At 44.0% G+C, this 19,356-nt stretch overlaps 1 protein-coding gene across 2 annotated transcripts in view; it reads left to right on the top strand.

The window, feature by feature from the left end:
* The first annotated feature begins 16,006 nt into the window (after positions 1-16,006).
* The window catches only part of ARHGEF17 (Rho guanine nucleotide exchange factor 17), a 363,821-nt gene continuing 360,471 nt past the window's right edge, over positions 16,007-19,356 (top strand). For both annotated transcript variants that reach the window (XM_077451476.1, XM_077451475.1), the window contains exon 1: positions 16,007-16,207. The gene's annotated coding sequence lies outside the window, so the exon portion shown is untranslated. The remainder of the gene's footprint in view (positions 16,208-19,356) is intronic.

Genomic DNA, 19,356 nt, shown 5'->3' with positions numbered 1-19,356 from the left:
TTATTTAAGTTAAACAAACTGGCTAATGGGCCATTTCTCTTCAATGAGCACTTCTACTTAGTTTAGTGTATATTGACTTTTGTTCAATTAAAAAAAAAAAAAAGCAGAACTCCAGTAAAAATAACAAAATTAATAGTTTATTAAAACATAAAAAAAAAAAAAACTGTTTTGCTGCAATATTCACCTTCAATTCAGAGATTCACCATGCAGTACTATTTTTCTGCCACCAGATGTCCTCTGTCTGATAGTTGCCAATATTCTAACTGGACAAGTAACTGGGCAGCACAGTGATGAGCTCATCTCTCTGTCACTCTGCTCTCTCCACCTATCAGCATGCTTCTTGTCAGCACATGAAATGCTTGCCTCCTTCTATGGCCTCTTCCTCTCACACTCTGGCTCTGCTGCATAAGGACTGAACAAGGCTGCCACCGGGTCAAATTCAGGTACTCTCTCTCACTGCTTAGTGCTTACAGACTTGCATTTGTCTCTGCTTTTTATATCTGCCTGGAGTTCAGTTTTCATATAGGCTGCCATTGCTGATTTATCCTTGTTAACCACTTGAGCGGGAAAGATTTTACTCCCCTTCATGACCAGGCCATTTTTTTTGCAATTCGGCACTGGGCTGCTTTAACTGGGAATTGTGTGGTCATGCAATGTGGTATCCAAACAAAATTTATATATATGTTTTTTTTTTTGTGGTATTTGATCACCACTGGGCTTTTTATTTTATATAAATAAAATATAAAAATATAAAATATAAATATTTAAAATTATAAATATATAAAGAACAAAAACAAACAAACATATTTTTTACTTTCTGCTACAAAACCAATATCCAATAAAAAAAAAAATGGCTAAATAATCCCAAACTGCCCCAATGATGCTGCTTGCAGGATTTTTCCTAACGTCCCTCAAGCACACCTCCCCAGTGTGAAAAGTCAACGGGAAATTAATGGCAGGCAGTTTTCAGACGCTTTTTTTAAGCACTAAAATGCCTGAAAACCATAGTATGCATAGCATACTAGCTCATTATGAATTACTTACCTGAGATCGAAGCTCCCGCAGCCGTCCTCGTACACCACTGTGGTCGGTGACATTGCTCCCGGAGTTACATATTGTGATGATGTCACTCCCGTGCATGTGTGTGGGAGCCGTCGGTAATGGCACAGTCTAACTGAAGCAACGGCGCGTACGTGCCGTTGCTTCAGTTTGCTTCAGTGCACATGTGCCGATGACATTGGCACATGCAAATACAAGGATATCTCCTAAACCGTTCAGGTTTAGGAGATATCCAGGGTAGCTACAGGTAAGCCTTAATATAGGCTTACCTGTAGCAAAAAGTGTGTTGTAAGGGCTTACAACCACTTTAAACCCCTCACATACTCTTTCTCTCCCCTGATGCAGCAGCTCTGAGCTCACAGTGGAGAGCTCACTCCTGTGATGGTGAAGGTAAGCACCAACTAATCGACTAGTAACGACTAGGCCTCACTTAGCAACGTCCTAGCAACGTTCTGGGAGTATTCTGTTCAGGTTTCATGAGGTACGTAAATTGTCTAGATAGATCCATAGGAAGGGCATTATTCAACTTTTATTAAGAGCTGCACAGTTTGTTTTTATTTACTGATGCCCCTTATCTGCATAGCCATTTTTTCAGTAATGGTGCACAAACCTATTAAAGCAGGCTTAGCTGCGCTTAAGCGTGTTTACATACGTTTGCATGTGTTTAGACATGTCTGCAGTGTCTAATCAGCCCCAGTTGCACAGAATTATATTTTTGTATAAATGCAGCTAAATTGACCCACACCTAAGTGCAGGTAAACACAAAATATGAATTGCACCATTGGAAAATCATTTCAAGCATTTATATGCGTTTAGAAATGTCTTCTAGACATAGTTTGAAATGAACTCTGTCGCTTACACATGCATTTGCAAATGTGTGCAGACTAAACTCCTGCGTTTAACGCATACTGTTAGACAGGTTATTTGGTTGTCTGTGGGCTGGTCGATAAATTAAGCTTGGGTTTTCCCTTGGATTTATCCTTGGCCTTGTTTGTACCACTGTAAATGAGGCCTACTCTATCTAAGTGCCACAAAATGAGATGTCATTGACCTCTTTGCAATGCAACGCGTTGCGTTGTGCTGTGGCGCAGTGACATGTGGAAAGCTGCGTTGTGCTTCGTAGGACTTCAAACATGTATGATGTGAATAGGACACATAGAAAACAACTGTGTATTCACCGGGGTGCTATTCATAATGTATAACAAAGCACCACAATGCACATATACGGCATGTTAATATCAGCGCACAATCTGTCCATAATGTTTTCCCTCTTTTTTTGTTCCTGCCTCAGAAAACCGTGAGGTAAAAATTAAGCCATGTGCATCCATCTGCTCACACTGAGTGAAAACAACAGATTGTCTATGTGATCTATGCCAGAACAAGCGTTTCTCGTTGCCCCTAGCAACGTGTCAGCTTCCAACTGTACAGTTGGCAGTATATGTATGAAAATGAAACAAGAATTTTGATTGGCTACTGTGGGCAACACTCCATTTCCCTATGAGCCCATATTTCATACATAATACTCCTGGAGGCTAACTGATCTTATCTCGTCAGGTAGTTTTGCAGGGTGCGGACTGTATTCCTTGATTTACATTCAGACACAAGAACGAGTCTACAGACCAGCATATGAAAAACAATCATCAAAACATGTAACAGCAGGCATGAAAAAAAAAAAAAAATGGTAAAAATCACATTGATTCAGACTTTCAGGTTTGCAAACCTGTAGTATGGAGGTTACCATTGCAGATTTTTCTTCGGAAAATGCTAGATATCCTGGCTGCCACACATATCGAATTCTAAGGCCTCGTTCAGATGTGTGGCAACCCTTGCTGCCACTCTGAAAAGCAATCCACGGTGCATCGCATTTCAAAGGCTGCTTGACAAAACCGAGATGTGTCTCATTCTTACGGTCTCTTTTAACCCTGAAAATGCCAAACCAGCGTGCTACAACCGCAAGCATTGCACGCATTTGCAGGGCGGCTGAGGCGTGACCCTATTCACTTGAATGGGTCACTTTTGGCTGGAGTACCGCTCCTTGAATGCGACTGGGGGGTTTGTTTTTTGCTTTGTTTTGCAGCCGCTGCATTTCCTTCTTTAGGTGGGCAGTCGCGGGGCAGTTAAACTGCGACTCATCTGTGCTTTCATGTTGTTTACGCCAAATTCTGACCCTACCATTTGAATGTCGCAGCTGAAATCGACACTCATCAGACCAGGCAATTTTTGCAATCTTCTATTGTCCAATTTTGGTGAACCTGTGCGAATTGTAGCCTCCGTTTCCTGTTCTTAGCTGACAACAGTGGCTCCTGGTGTGGTCGTCTGCTGCTGTAGCCCATCTGCTTCAAGGTTCGATGTGTTGTACATTCAGAGATGGTATTCTGCATACCTTGGTTGTAACGAGCGGTTATTTGAGTTACCGTTGCCTTTCTATCATCTGAAACCAATCTGTCCATTTTCCTCTGACCTCTGACATCAACAAGACATTTTCCTCCACACAACTGCCACTCATTGGATATTTTCTCTTTTTTGGACCATTCTCTGTAAGAGCCCTTTCACACTGGGGTGCTTTGCAGTCGCTACAGCGCTAAAAATAGCACCTGCAAAACGCCCTGAAAGAGCCGCTGCTTTGTCTCCAATGTGAAAGTTCCGAGGGTTTCACACTGGAGCGATGCACTGGCAGGACGGTAAAAAAAAGTCCTGCTAGCAGCATCTTTGGAGCAGTGAAGGAGCGATGTAAACACCGCTCCTGCCCATTGAAATCAATGGGGCACCACAGCTATCCCACCGGTAAAGCGCCTCTGCAGAGGCGTTTTGTGGTGGTTTTTAACCCTTTCTCGGACGCTAAAAATAGTGGCGCTTTACCGCCGATGCACCTCCCACCCAGGTGTGAGAGGGACCTTAACCCTAGAGTTGGTTGTGTGTGAAAATCCCAATTGATCAGCAGTTTTTGAAATAATCAGACCAGCCTGTGTGGCACCAAAAACCATGCCACGTTCAAAGTCACTCAAATCCCCTTTCTTCTCCATTCTGATGCCCATTTTGAACTTCAGCAAGTCATCTCCACCACGTCTAGATGCCTAAATGCATGTAATGTGATTGGCTGATTAGCATTTTGTGTTAGCAGGCAATTGAACGGGTGTACCTAATATAGTGACCGGTGAGTGTACATTCTCCCCCCAAAAAATACCTGCAAAGGAACAGATTAGATACTCGCCTATACCACTACCCACGCCAATGAATGTCACCCCGCAGCTGTAAAACAACCCGCTAAAGTCTGCCGGAAAATTCATACTACAGGGAATGTAAATCTTTTGTGTCCCCCACAGATCTCAGTGGTTCCTCCTGCTGACCTCCACATCCCTACAGGACACTGTAATGATGTGGAGGTCAGCCGGAAGAACCAGCAAGCAGAGATCGACACTCCCGGAAGTGTCAGTTTCCCAGCAGACTTCAGGTGACAATTCCACAGCAACTGGGCTGCATGGGGCAGCAGGATAGGTTGGTATATACAGTACTCTGTTCTTTTGGCAGGAATATCTTTTTGGAGAAATGTATTTTCCTTACATGGTTGCTTTAATGGGAAAGTGTAATATACTTATATTTTTGTAGATATACATAAAACAGATCAGCCTAATGTAAATAATATCCATGTATATTAATGTTTAACCACTTGAGCGCCGGAAGATTGTACCCCCTTCATGACCACGGCATAAACTGGTAATTGCGCGGTCATGTAACGCTGTACCCAAACAAAATTTATATCATTTTTTTCATACAAACAGAGCTTTCTTTTGGTGGCATTTGATCACCAGTGTTTTTTTTTTCGATATAAAAAAAAATAAAATAAAAAAAAAAAACAGCGAAGGTTTTTAAAAAAGAAAAAAACTATGTTTTTTACTTTCTGCTATAACACATATCCAATAAAAAAAATCTATTAATTTTCATAAATTTAGGCCAAAATGTATTCTGCTACTTGTCCTTGATAAAAAAAATACCAATAATTGTATATTGATTGGTTTGTGTGAAAGTTATAGCTCCTACAAACTAGTATATAACTGTAATTTTACATTTTCTATACTACTAATGGCGGTGATCAGTGACTTATAGTGGGACTGCCATAGTGCGGCGGACAATCTGACACTAACTGACGCTGGAGGGGGAACTGTCTAACTGCCACTGACATCACCCGTGACACTAATACAGTGATCAGTGCTAATACTTTACACTGTCACTGTACTAATGACACTGGATGGGAAGGGTTCAACATTTAGGCCTCATGTACCCCACTTGTGTACACTGCTGCTGCGGATGTTTAGGAGCAGTTGGGCATTTTCTTTAACTGCTCCTGAACTCTCCTCTGTTATCTTATCAGTACATGTACACAGCGTCATTTATAGTAGTTTCTAGGCAGTTGTGTTTAGAGGCTTTTTTTGGAACCCAATAATGCGTTCAGAAGCTGTGTTTAGAGGCATTTCAAACGTCAAACGCTGCTAAACACGCCTAACTCGCATTTAGACGCATTTTGCTTACAGGCGTTTTTCATTTTTGGCTATTTTGAAAAAAAAAAAAAAAATTTTTTTCAAAAGCTTCTAGACGCAAACGTGGCTAAACGTGGCATGTAAATGCGGCTAAATGGCCGGTCTCTAGCTGTCAAGTTAAATCGTTCAGGAGAGGGTGAACAGCGTCCCGTGTACATGAAGCCTAATGCCCCATACACACGGTCAGACATTCCGACAACAAAATCCATCTGATTTTTTTATGACGGATTTTGGCCCAAACTTCTCTTGCATACACACGGTCGGACAAAGTTGTCGGAAAATCTGATCGTTCAGAACGAGGTGATGTAAACCACGTATGATGGGACTATATAGAGGCCAGTAGCCAATATCTTTTGTCTCGTAATTTATTCTGAGCATGCGTGGCACTTTTTCGGAATTGTCTACACACGATCGGAATTTAAACGATCGGATTTTGTTGTCGGAAAATTTTAGATCCTGCTCGCAAACTTTGTGTATCGTAAATTCCGGCGGAAAAAGTCAGATAGAGCCCACATACGATCGGATTTTCCGACAACACGATCCGATCGCACATTTTCCTCAGAAAGTCCGACTGTGTGTACAGGGCATTAGGGCGATCAAGGGGCCTAATTATGTGTAATATGTGTACAGTGTGCTGCTTTTTTCTAAACATCTCATCACTGACAGATTGGTCCCTATGTACAGAGCTCTGTGTTGTTTACCAACACAGAGTTCTGGGCTGTGATTGCACACAGGCGATCAGTGGGTCCCGATTCTGAATCATTGGCCAGGACTTGCCCAAAGGCTCCTGCCAGGCAGAGGAGCGCACATGTGCGCACTCTAAACCCCAAAGTAGGCAGCAACGTACGCGTTCTTAGCTTTGCCTACAGCAGCCACTCGCCCGGGGTACATTTAGGGTGGGTGGTTGCCAAATGGTTAAAAAAAATCTTCTATGTTTTATTTGTAATTATATATGTACATGGGGGCAGCCATATTTAATTATTTACACTTAGGCTCTGCTTCCTGCTTTGCAGCACTACGGTATGGTTGTACTTTGCTGCTCTTCCTCCCTATACAAGTCTATGAGTGGGCCGACAATGTGTGAAAACAATACATTGCCTGTGTGGCTGATGCTAATTGAGGTTGGAGTCAAATGCAAAGTTTTCTATAGCAGCTAATCTACACATTTCTAAAATAATAAGAAAAATAAGTACGGGCCCCTTCACACCATTACACTAAAAGCGCATTTAAAACTACTTACCATTAGGTCCAGTTCACACTAGAGTGATTCCCCCAAAGAGCTTCAACACTTAGCCCCCTGTTCACGTTGGAGCGACTTCGCATTGTTCAAATCAGTGTGACGCCGACTTTGCAGTGTTGCACCGATTTGAAAAAGTAGTTCCTGTAAAACTTGGCGATTTCGGGTGCGACTTGCATAGACATCTGTGCCTTAAGCCGCGTACACACGGGCGGACTGTCTGGCCAACTAAGTCCGTCAGACAATCCGACGGACAGTCCGTCCTACTTTTGAATGAACGGACTTGACCACACACGATGAACAGACAGTCCGCTGAAAGCTTGCGCGATGACGTGTACAGCACGTACGACGGGACTAGAAATACGACGTCCAATACACTGCAATGCAACCTTCGGCCGTGTAAATCCTTTCTGAGCATGCGCCATACTTAGTCCGTCCAACTTGCCTACTCACGAGCGGACTGTCCGCTGAAACCAAAGTTGGACGGACTGTATTACGGAAATTCCGAAAGACTTAGTCCGCCAGACTGTCCGCTGAAAAAGTCCGCTGAAGCCCACACACGAGCGGACTGTCCGCTGAAATGTGTTTCAGCGGACTAAGTTGGACAGACAGTCCGCCCGTGTGTACGCGACCTTAAACTGCACAGATGTCTTCCAAGTCGTACCCGAAGTCGCACGGACATGCGGCTTTGAAATCATGTCATTTTAGACAAAGTTGCACAATTTCGAAGCCGCAGTCAATGTGAACAAGGGCTTAACATCAAGATTCCTATTATATTTAGTAGTGCCCATTCACATCTGAGCGTTGTGTCATTTGAAGCTTGAAAACGTGCATATGATTCTTTGGGGAAGTGGCACGTCAATGGGAGCACCTGAAAAACACCAGAAAAAGAGCAGAAGTTTAACCACTTGCTTACTGGGCACTTAAACCCCCCTCAGTCCCAGACCAATTTTCAGCTTTCAGCGCTGATGCACTTTGAATGACAATTGCGCGGGCATACAACACTGTACCCAAATGAAATTTTTATCATTTTTTTCCCACAAATAGAGCTTTCTTTTGGTGGTATTTAGTTACAGCTCGGAGTTTTATTTTTTGCTAAACAAACAAAAAAAGATGCAAAAAAAAAAAAAAAAAAAATCATGTTTTAATAGTTTGTTATAAAATTTTGCAAACGGGTCATTTTTCTCCTTCATTGAAGTGCGCTGATTAGGCGGCACTGATGGGCTGCATTGGTGGGCACTGATGGGCTGCATTGGTGGGCACTGATGGGCTGCATTGGTGGGCACTGATAGGCTGCACTGGTGGGCACTGATAGGCATAGTTAAGGCGGCACTAATAGGCACAGATAAGGCGGCACCGATGGGCACAGATAAGGCGGCACTGATGGGCAAAGATGGGCACAGATAAGATGGCACGGATGGGTGGCACGGATAAGTGGCACGGATGGGTGGCACGGATGGGCACTGATAGGTACCACAGATAGATGGGACTGATGGGCACTGATAGGTGGTACTGATAGGTGGCTCTGATAGGTGGCACTGCTGGGCACTGATGGGCGGCACTGCTGGGCACTGATGGGCGGCACTGCTGGGCACTGATGGGCGGCACTGGGGTGCAGCACCTTTGAGGCAGATTTTGGGTGGCACTGTGGGTGGCACTGCTGGGTGGCACTGTGGGTGGCACTGTGGGCACTGCTGGGTGGCACTGTGGGCACTGCTGGGTGGCACTGTGGGCACTATGGGCACTGCTGGGTGGCACTGACAGGGGGGCACTTACTTTATTTCAGGATGGCACTGCGGGTGGCAGGTGGGCACTGGCAGGGGGCAGGTGTCCGTTTAAATTGCTGGCCGTGATCGGGACTGATGTCCCGAACACGGCCGCCGGCGATCGGCTTTTTTTTTTTCTCCTCGCGCTGTCAGCGCGAGGAGGAATACTAGCCGATTACCGGCTCCGTTTTATCACATGATCAGCTGTCATTGGCTGACAGCTGATCACGTGATAAGGGGTCGGGATCGACCCCTTACACGGATCGGTGATCAGGCGAGTCTCACGGACTCGCCGATCACAGAGCGCGCCGCGCGCGCCCCTCAGGGGGCGCGCAGGCCGCTCGTATCCGGGATGACGTCAATAGACGTAGTCCCGGAAATGTGGGTCCGCGCTATTGCCGTCATTTTGCAATAGCGCGGTACCCAAGTGGTTAATGTACGTTTTCACACATTTCCTTGCCTTTCTGTTGTCTAATGCAAAAACCCTGACGTTTGAAAATGCTCAAAAAATGCACGCACAAATGCACATTAACGAAAAAGCTCCAAAAACACTTGAAATAGTTTAAAGTGTTTTGTAAAGTCAAGACATTTTTTATAGGGTTATCGGTGTTTTGCTGATAGGAAAAAAGGTGCTGATAATGGCCACCGTAAAATGTGCAATTTTGCCACGATTTTATTGCATTTCAATGGGGAGATGCGTGTTTTGGTGCATTTTTGTAACTGACCAAAAATGCAGCAACGGAGCAGCATGAAGACATACATAGGATTTAAAGGGATGCATATTTTTTTAGCTTTTCTTGCTCTTTTTTTGTAACGCAAAAGCGCTGCAAAAACTATTATATAAAAAGTCAAATATAATACAATGATATAAAAAAAATAAGTGCATCCTAAATTTTCAGTTTCGGTCCAGAATTTTCACTTCCGTGCACCACTAATTTTTTTACTTTTAAATTGTTACTAAACCCAGTAATATGAAAATAGTTCATCTGCCCCCCCACACACACACAGTGCCCACAGTGAAAAAAATCTTTTTTTCTGTTGTATCTGTTATAAAATTTTATAAATAAGTACGTTTTCTCCTTCACCGATGGGTACTGATAAGGCGGCACTGAAGGGCACTGATAGGTGGCACTGATGGTCACTGGTAGGTTGCACTGATGGGTGGCACTGATATGCAGCACTGATGGGCACTCATGGGTGGCACGGATGGGCACTGAAAGACTGCACTGATGGGTAATTATGGGTGGCACTGATAGGGGGCACTGATAGGCAGCACTGCTGGGCACTGATATGTGGCACTGATGGACACTGATATGCGGCACAGATAGATGACATTGATAGGCATCACTGATGGCACTGGCAGACATTGGGGATGGGCACTGATTGGCAGCTGCCTAGGAACTGATTGGCAGCTGCTTGGTTACTGATTGGCATTTCTTTGGCGGTCTAGGGTGGCATACCCAGTTTGCCAGTGTGGTGGCCATCCCTGGTGGTCCTGGGCGGGCATCCGAGGGGGGCTGTGCTGATAAACACAGAACAGACCCCCTTGTCAGGAGAGCACCTGATCTGCTCTCCTCTACTTGCGTCTGTGAGACGCGTGTGAGGAAAAGCCCATCAACGGCTCTTTCTGTTTACATCGTGATTGGACACGGCTGATCACATGGTAAAAAGCCTCTGTCAGAGGCTCTTTACCAAGATCAGTGTAGTGGTGTGTCAGACTGACACACCACACCACCGATCGCCACAATGCACACCCCCATGGGCACGCGAGAGAGGTCGTTCTGGAGGGCTATCATATGACATCCACCCAGAATGAGAGCCGCGCCGCCCAGCCATCAGTTGATGGCCGGTGGGCGGGAAGAGGTTATGCCACTATATACCTTTTCGGATGATCTGTACACCACAATTTTTCTCCAGTGCTGAGAGTTCAGGAAGGAGGAAATTTCCACTGCAGCCTGTATACACACCCACATGTGTGATGTCAATATCATGTGACCTGGCTATCTCTGAGAACAAATAACTGTTGTTTACAGCGTAAAAGAAACAACTGAGCATGTGCAGGTCGGCTACTCTGCCTGTGTTAGACAGACAGTGCAGGAGGGGGAGGATCTTTGCATACAGGATAAAACAGCCATTTTACACAATCCGAGGGATTAACCCCTTAAGTTCCACAGTGAGTATAAAAAGCATGCTATGCTCCATATACAGACTGATTTTACTGTTGTGGTTTTAGTAACACTTTAAAAGAGACGTATGGGATTTTTTTTTTTTTTAAATCATACTTAACTAGTTGGATGCAGCATTGGTCCGATGCTGCATCTGTCCCTGGCTTGCTGAGAGGCTGATCCAGGCATGTGGGCATGATCCTTCCAGAGTCTGGACCGGCTCTGTGATAGCAGCAGACAACTGGCTTCCGCCCGCTGTCTGCTGAAAACGGGTCACAGGAGTGCAGAATGAACTGCACTCCTATGATCTACTGGAGACGTACAGCCAAACGAGCTTTGGCTCTACTTCTCCTTTAATGCATTCCCTCCAATTAAGGTAAAAAAATGTCCCAGTACCAATATTGCCCCCTCTCCCCTCTAAATACTTACCTGAGTCCTCACTCGAACCAGCACTGTGCCCGTCTGTAGCCACTCTCTCCTGTCTCCCTGCATTCACAGACTGAATTTTTGGTACTCTTTTATCAAAAGCATGTTACATGCAGTTCAAGGTTATTGCATGAAAACCGCACCTGGACAGCAAAGAAATGTGCTGCCAGTTAGCAGACACTCATTTATGCCATTAATTGTTGTAACCTCCAAATTCAGAAAGGTTTCTTCACAGTAAGAGCTGTAAAAAAAAAAAAAAAAGAGTGGAATAAACTGCCCCAAGAGCTGGTTCTGTCCAGCTCAGTAGATTGATTTATAAAAGGCCTGGATTCTTTCCTAAAAAAAATATCGCTGGAGATCTATGGGTACAATTGATCCAGGGAATATCTGATTGCTTGGGGGGGTCAGGAAGGATTTTATTTCTCCTGCTAGAGCAAACTGGATCATGCTTTATTGGGATCTTTTTTGTTTACTGTGGGAATGGGATTGTGCATATGAAGGTTTTCTATTTGTGTTTTTTTTGTTAACCACTTAAGGACCGAGTCTCTTTTTGAGATGTGTTGTTTACAAGTTAAAAACATTTTTTTTTGCTAGAAAATTACTTAGAACCCCCAAACATTATACAATTTTTTTCTAACACCCCAGAGAATAAAATGGCGGTCGTTGCAATACTTTCTGTCACATCGTATTTGTGCAGCGGTCTTACAAGCGCACTTTTTATGGAAAAAATACACTTTTTTGAATTAAAAAATAAGACAACAGTAAAGTTAGCCCGATTGTTTTTTTTATATTGTGAAAGATAATGTTACGCCGAGTAAATTGATACTCAACATGTCACGCATATGAATTGCGCCCGCTCGTGGAATGGCGACAAACTTTTAACCCTTAAAAATCTCCATAGGCGACATTAAAAAAATTCTACAGTTACATGCCTTAAAGCGGAGGTCCACCCTAAAGTGGACCTTCCGCTCATTGGAATCCTCCCCCCCTCCGGCGCCACAATTGGCACCTTTCAGGGGGGAGGGGGGTGCAGGTACCTGTACAGTACAGGTATCTGCACCCACTTCCGGGATAGCTCTCTGCGGAAAGGGGCGTAGATTACGCCCCTTCCTGAAAGTCCCCCCGCTGCCTGCTGGGAAACACACAGATCCCAGAGGCAGCGGGTCCATCCTTATTGCGCAGCGCGACTCGCGCATGCGCAGTAGGGAACCGGGAAATGAAGCCGAAAGGCTCCACTTCCTGATTCCCATACCCAAGATGGCGGCGGCAGCACCCGAGAGACGATCGAGAGATCGGCTTCGGGTGCCGACATCGCGGGCGCGCTGGACAGGTAAGTGTCACTATTTTAATAGTCAGCAGCTGCAGTGTTTGTAGCTGCTGGCTTTTAAAAAAAAAGAAAACGCGGACTCCCGCTTTAAGTTACATAGGAGGTCTAGGGCTAGAATTATTGCTCTTGCTCTACCGATCGCGGCGATACCTCACATGTGTGGTTTGAACACCGGGCGCTACTAACGTATGTGTTCACTTCTGCACGCGAGCTCAGCGGGATAGGGCACGTTGAAATTTTTTTTTTCTTATTTATTTTACCTTTTATTTTTACACTGTTTTGGAAAAGAGTCTCCGACTTCTGTTATGCGTTTCTCATTCATAGGGCAGCCCATTGAAATGAATGGGCTGCCCTACATGTGCGTGAAAAACGCATGGAATGCGTGAAAAACGCATGGAAATGCGTTTGCACTTGGTCGCACCTATAGGGCTCATGAACATGGACCTATCAGGGCTATAATGTAAAATAAGGCTGCATTTTGGCACCCAGTAGCCACAATTGTTGTGTAGAGTGGCCTGTACAAATTATTATTATACAGGATTTATATAGCGCCAACAGTTTATGCAGTGCTTTACAACTAGAGGGTAGATAGTACAAATACAATACACTTTAAACACTTTCCGTCCAGCCACCGTTATTAAAATGTGGCAAGGCGGCACGATCCCGCGAGCCGTCCTAGCTATATGTGGGATCGGAGTAGCAGGCACACACGCACCACCGGAGGTGCACACGCGCCCGCTGCACAGCAGGGGTGCCGATGTTCATCACTGACGGTTGCAATGACCGCCAACCACGAGCGACTGCGGGCACGAAAAGCAGAACAGGGACGTGTGTGTGTGTGTGTGTGTGTGTGTGTGTGTGTGTGTGTGTGTGTGTGTGTGTGTGTGTGTGTGTGTGTGTGTGTGTGTGTGTGTGTGTGTGTGTGTAAACACACAAATCCCTGTTCTGTGAGGAGTGACAGATTGTGAGTTCCTAATAGCTAGAAACAACAATCAGTCACTTCCTCTAGGTCAGTCCCCGCCCCTTCCAGTTAAAAACACACACACACACACAGGGAACACAGTTAACCCCTTAATCACCCCCTGGTGTTAACCCCCTTTCCTGCCAGTGACATTTTTACAATAATCAGTGCATTTTTATAGCACTGATCGCTGTATAAATGTCAGTGGTCCCAGAAATGTGCCAAAAGTGTCCGATGTGTCCGCCATAATGTTGCAGTCCCGATAAAAATCACTGATCTCTGCCATTACTGTAAAAAATAATAATAATAATTATAAAAATGCTATAGGTCTGTCCTCTAATTTCTAACATTTGCGCAAACCAATCAAAATACGCTTATTGCGATTTTTATTTACCAAAAATCTGTAGAAGAATATGAATCGGCCTAAACTGAGAAAAAAAATTTGCTTTAAAAAAAAAAAAACTGGGGATATTTATTATAGCAAAAAGTACAAAACACTGGGGGTTATTTACGAAAGGCAAATCCACTTTGCACTGAAAGTGCACTTGAAAGTGCAGTCTCTGTAAATCTAAGGGGTAGATCTGAAATAAGGGGAAGCTCTGCTGATTTTATCATCCAATCGTGTGCAAGCTAAAATGCTGTTTTTTATTTTCCTTGCATGTCTCCCCGGATCTACAGCGACTGCACTTCCAAGTGCACTTGCAGTGCAAAGTGGATTTTCCTTAAGACCCCTTTCACACCAAGCCGTCAGCGGTAAAGTGGCTCTATTTTTATCACCGCTTTGTTTTAGCGCCGCTATTTGGCCGCTAGCGGGGTGGTTTTAACCCACCGCTAGTGGCCAAAAAGGGGTTAAATTTGCACACGGAACGCAGCCAGAACGACGATTTGCCAGTGTTGCCCCATTTATTTCAATGGGGAGCAGCGGTGAAGGAGCGGTGAGTTCCTCCACCGCTCCAAAGAAGCTGCTGGCAGGACTTTTTCTGACGCCCTCGGGCTTTCACACTGGAGTGAATGGAGCCGCTTTTTTCAGGTGCTATGCATGCGCTTTTTTTAGCACTGTAGCGCCTGAAAAACGCCGGCAGTGTGAAAGGGGTCTTAGTAAATAACCCCCATTGCGTTTTTTCAAAATTGTCCCTTTTTTTGTTTATAGCGCGAAAAATAAAAACCACAGAGGTGATCAAATACCACCAAAAGAAAGCTCTATTTGTGGGAAAAAAAGGACGTAAATTTTGTTTGGGAGCCACGTCGCACGACCGCGCAATTGTCAGTTAAAGCGTCGCTGTGCCAAATCGCAAAAAATTACCTGCTCATTCAGCAGCCAAATCTTCCGGGGCTGAAGTGGTTAATACAGTGGGAATCAGAGTGCTCTGTTCCTTAGAGCTCGCAATCTATTATGGGCTATTATGGGCTGTACACACAACAGGATTTTCCGACAACAAATGTGTGTATGCTCCATGTCGGAATTTCCGCCAAAACGAACGCTTGAGAGTAGGTTCTCAAATTTTCTGACCATAAGACTTGTTGTTTGAAATTCCGAGCGTGTGTACACAATTCCGACGCACAAAAGTGCCACGCATGCTCGCAATCAAGCAGAAGAGCAGCACTGGCTATTGAACTTCATTTTTTCTCGGCTCGTCGTACATGTTGTACGTCACCGCGTTCTTGACGTTCGCAATTTCCGACAACATTTGTGCAACCGTGTGTACGCAAAAGACAAGTTTGAGCCAACATCCTTTGGAAAAAAAATCCACGGTTTTGTTTTTTTGAAAAATCCTATCGTGTGTACATAGCATAAGAGGATGAATTATAAGATAAAGTTGTGTGCTGGTAGATACAACTCTGAGCGTAAAACATGCATACGCGGAGAGTCTGTATCCAGAGGCGTACGCCCTCCGTACTCGCATGCATGGAAAATGAAAAGACGTTCCTGGATGGCCGCACCTCAGAGAAATAGCATCTTCTTTTGTCAATAAAATCCAAATGCAGGAAATATATATCAAATACGGAAAAACAGGATAAAAAAATCGAACGCGTTTCAAGCCTTGTTCTGCAGCTTATTCGTAGCTTACACGCATGCATGGTTGTGCTCAGAGCTGCGTATCCCCGCGCACGGACGTATCCTGTAATGCATTTATACAGGCAAGCTGTATGCAACACCTTCGGCTCCCGGGGCACAAAAGACGACCGTATTCTATGCCTGATGCCCCAATCGCGCCTGTGTGCATGAGCTTATAGAGTAGCTCTGCACACGGCATTAGAGTATTATTATAAATGCTGCAAATGTAACTTTGCTTGCTTAATATACGCTTCGCTTTCCCTTTAAGTATTCTGCGCTCACTCTGCTTTGTGCAAACTGTGGAAGACCCACCAGGGCAGGCAAAGGGTTAAACCTATTCAACTGTGCAATGTAGGAGCTGGGACTGGCGCATTCCATCCGAGTGCACAAATAGGGGAGGAGGGGGGGGGAACTTCCTGTATCCCATCCAGGAGAGTAGACTTTTACAGCATGCCCACATTGCAGCAATCAGGGGCTGCTTTGTGTGAACTGAGCTCTGGGGGGGGGCAACTGAGACTCCCATCGCCACCAACTTTTCTCCAGGGGAGCACATCGTTTTGGTAGATCTGGGCATCCCCCCCCCCCCATCACCCCTCCTCTGCCATGATAATGGTGTGCACACATTCCTGGGCTCTATAGAGCTCTGAAACCCAGACTGCAGGAGAGATTTGAAGGGTAAGGAGTTGTGTTCACTGTCCTTTGTATTTGTTAATAGGAAACAATGCAAACTTTGTACCTGGGCTGCGGGACCTCTTCTCTCCATTCTTGCAGGGCTCGCTTGTATCTCTCCGGCTTCTTCCTACTTTGAAAACTTGCAGGAAATTGAGCAACTTTACATTTGGGAATGCTTTAACAGATTTTTTTTTTTTTTTTTTCATTTTTATTGTGTTATGCATTTGTTGTTTCTGGAGCAGTTGTGGGGTTGGTAGTCCTCTTATCTAAATTTTTTTTTTTTTTTTGCAGTTCATTTTAATTTCTTCCTTTTTTTTTTTTTTTCAGATTTGTACGCATTTCTATGAATTCAACTGGGATAACGCAGAGATTGTGTTTTTGAAAACGTTCAGCCTGGAAGTGATCAGATTTAATTTTTCTAATGAGAAAAGGAATTGAACTCGCTGTTCTTGTACTTTTATTTTTTAATTGGGCCGCTTTTCATGTGGGTACTGGGAATGCGATCATAAAGAACAATATGAAAGTCTTTTTAATTCATTCCTCTTTGACCGACCCCCCCCCTTCCATGTCATACATTGGGGGGGCTGCTTTGGGGGTTGCAAAATATTTTGCAATCTGCGGTTCATCCGCTGTGGTACAGGTCCCCTTGTAAGAGGAAGGCATGACATCATAACTGTTAGGGAGGAAAAAAAAAGTTTGCATGTGAAAGTTTTTGAAACTTTGGAAAGTTGACATCTGTTATATTCTTTCCCGCAGTTATTGGATCACTGGATTGACAGTGCTGCTGCATAATGCTGTCTGTTTTTTTTTTTTTTTTTCTGGGCTGCAGTGTTTTTCTTTTTTGTTTTCTCTTGTTATATTTTTTCCATGTTTGTTCAGTGCAAACTAGAAAGCTCTGATTGTGTCCTTCCCTTCCCGTATTTATTTTTCCTTGATAATCTTTGCATTGGATCTGTGGGATAATATAGGTGGATGGAATTTAGGAATAGGAGGGCTAGTTTGCTAAAGGTCAAGGTGATAAAATTCAGTGATATGTCTGTTTTGACAGCTTATGAGCCCAGATGTCACTATCCATAGCATAGAAGCAGGCAACTCTGTGGTTAGGGTTGATATGAGTGAAATATCTAGCGTGTACTTGAGATGTGGGCAGAGCACCCAATGCTTGGTTTTAGATATGGGCACAGTATCCAATACTTGTAGGTATACTTTAGGTATGGTAGAATATCCAATGCTTGTTCTTTAGGAATGGGCAGAACATCCAATGCTTGTTCTTTAGGAATGGACAGAACATCCAATGCTTGTTCTTTAGTAAGGATGAGCTCAGGCTTATTCGCATGGTCCATGTGCAGAGCCTGCCAGGAAGTTGGCGCAGCGCTGCTCTAATCACAGGCAGTGAGACTTTGCCCCGATGCGTAGCTGCAGAGATCGGGAAATGTCTCACTGCCTGTGATTAGCGCAGCGCTGCGCCAACTTCCTGGCGGGCTCTGCATGTGGACCATGTGAAAACGCCTGAGCTCATTGCTATTCTTTAGGTAAGGTAGAGTATCCAATACTTGTTCTTCAGGTATGAGTAGAACATCCAATGCTTGTTCTTTAGGTATAGGCAGAGCATCCAATTCTTGTTCTCTAGGAATGGGCAGAACATCCAATGCTTGTCCTTTAGGTATGAGTAGAACGTCCAATACTTGTTCTTTAGGTATGAGTAGAACGTCCAATACTTGTTCTTTAGGTATGAGTAGAACGTCCAATACTTGTTCTTTAGGTATGAGTAGAACATTCAATTCTTGTTCTTTAGGTATGAGTAGAACATTCAATTCTTGTTATTTAGGTATGAGTAGAACATTCAATTCTTGTTATTTAGGTATAGGCAGAGTATCCAATTCTTGTTCTTTTGGTGAGGGCAGAGCTTCCATTGCTTGTTCTTTAGGTTATAGGTAGAGCATTCAATGCTTCTTCTTTAGTTATAGGCAGAGCATTCCGTACTTGTTCTTTTATCTTTAGCTATGGGAAGAGCTTCCAATATTTGTTTCTTAGATATGGGCAGAGCAATCAGTTTGTGTTCTTTTTCACGAATGGGCAGAACAACCAATACTTTGAATATGGGCAGGGCATCCGAAGTTTGTTCTTTTGAAATGGGTAGAGCATCTAGTACTTGTTCTTTAGATATGGGCAGAGCATCCAATAATTATTATTATTTTTATTTTTTTTATGATCATAACATCCAATGCGTATTTTTTTTGGTAATTGCAGAGCATCTAATGCTTGTTCTCTGGAAATGGGCAGAGCAACCATATATGTTCTTTAGGAATGGGTAGAGCAGTCAGTGCTTGTTCTTTAGATATGGACAGAGCATCCAATGCTTGGCTTTTAGGTATGAGCAGAGCATCCAATGGTTGGTTTTTAGGTATGAGCAGAGCATCCAATGGTTGGTTTTTAGGAATGAGCAGAGCATCCAATGCTTGGTTTTTAGGAATGAGCAGAGCATCCGATGCTTGGTTTTTAGGTATGAGCAGAGCATCCAATGGTTGGTTTTTAGGAATGAGCAGAGCATCCAATGCTTGGTTTTTAGGAATGAGCAGAGCATCCAATGCTTGGTTTTTAGGTATGAGCAGAGCATCCAATGGTTGGTTTTTAGGAATGAGCAGAGCATCCAATGCTTGGTTTTTAGGAATGAGCAGAGCATCCGATGCTTGGTTTTTAGGTATGAGCAGAGCATCCAGTGCTTCTTCTTTAGGTATGAGCAGAGCATCCAGTGTTTGTTCTTTTGGTGTAAGCCGAGCATCCAATACATGTTCTTTAAGAGTAGGTATGGGCAAAGGATCCAATGCTTGGATTTTAGGTATGACCAGAGCACCCAATGCTTATTCTTTGGGTATGAGCAGAGCATTCATTGTTTGTTCTTTAGGTATGGGCAAAGAGTCCAATGCTTGTTCTTTAACTATGCAGAGCATCCAATATGCTTCTATAGGTATGGGCAGGGCTTCCAGTACTTGTTCTTTAGCTATGGACAGAGGATCCAATGCATGCTCTTTAGGTATGCAAAGCATCCAATATTTTTTATCAGGTACTGCATGAGCAAAGTGTCCAGTACTTGTTCCTTAGGTATGGACAGAACATCCAATGCTTTCTCTTTATGTATACAGAGAATCCAA

Source organism: Lithobates pipiens, unplaced genomic scaffold, assembly GCF_037356315.1.
Source record: "Lithobates pipiens isolate NorthernLeopardFrog02 unplaced genomic scaffold, aLitPip1_a1.2 Scaffold_23, whole genome shotgun sequence".
Taxonomy (NCBI): domain Eukaryota; kingdom Metazoa; phylum Chordata; class Amphibia; order Anura; family Ranidae; genus Lithobates; species Lithobates pipiens.
Note: the sequence above shows the minus strand (reverse complement) of the source record. Positions and strands in the feature narration are given on the sequence as shown.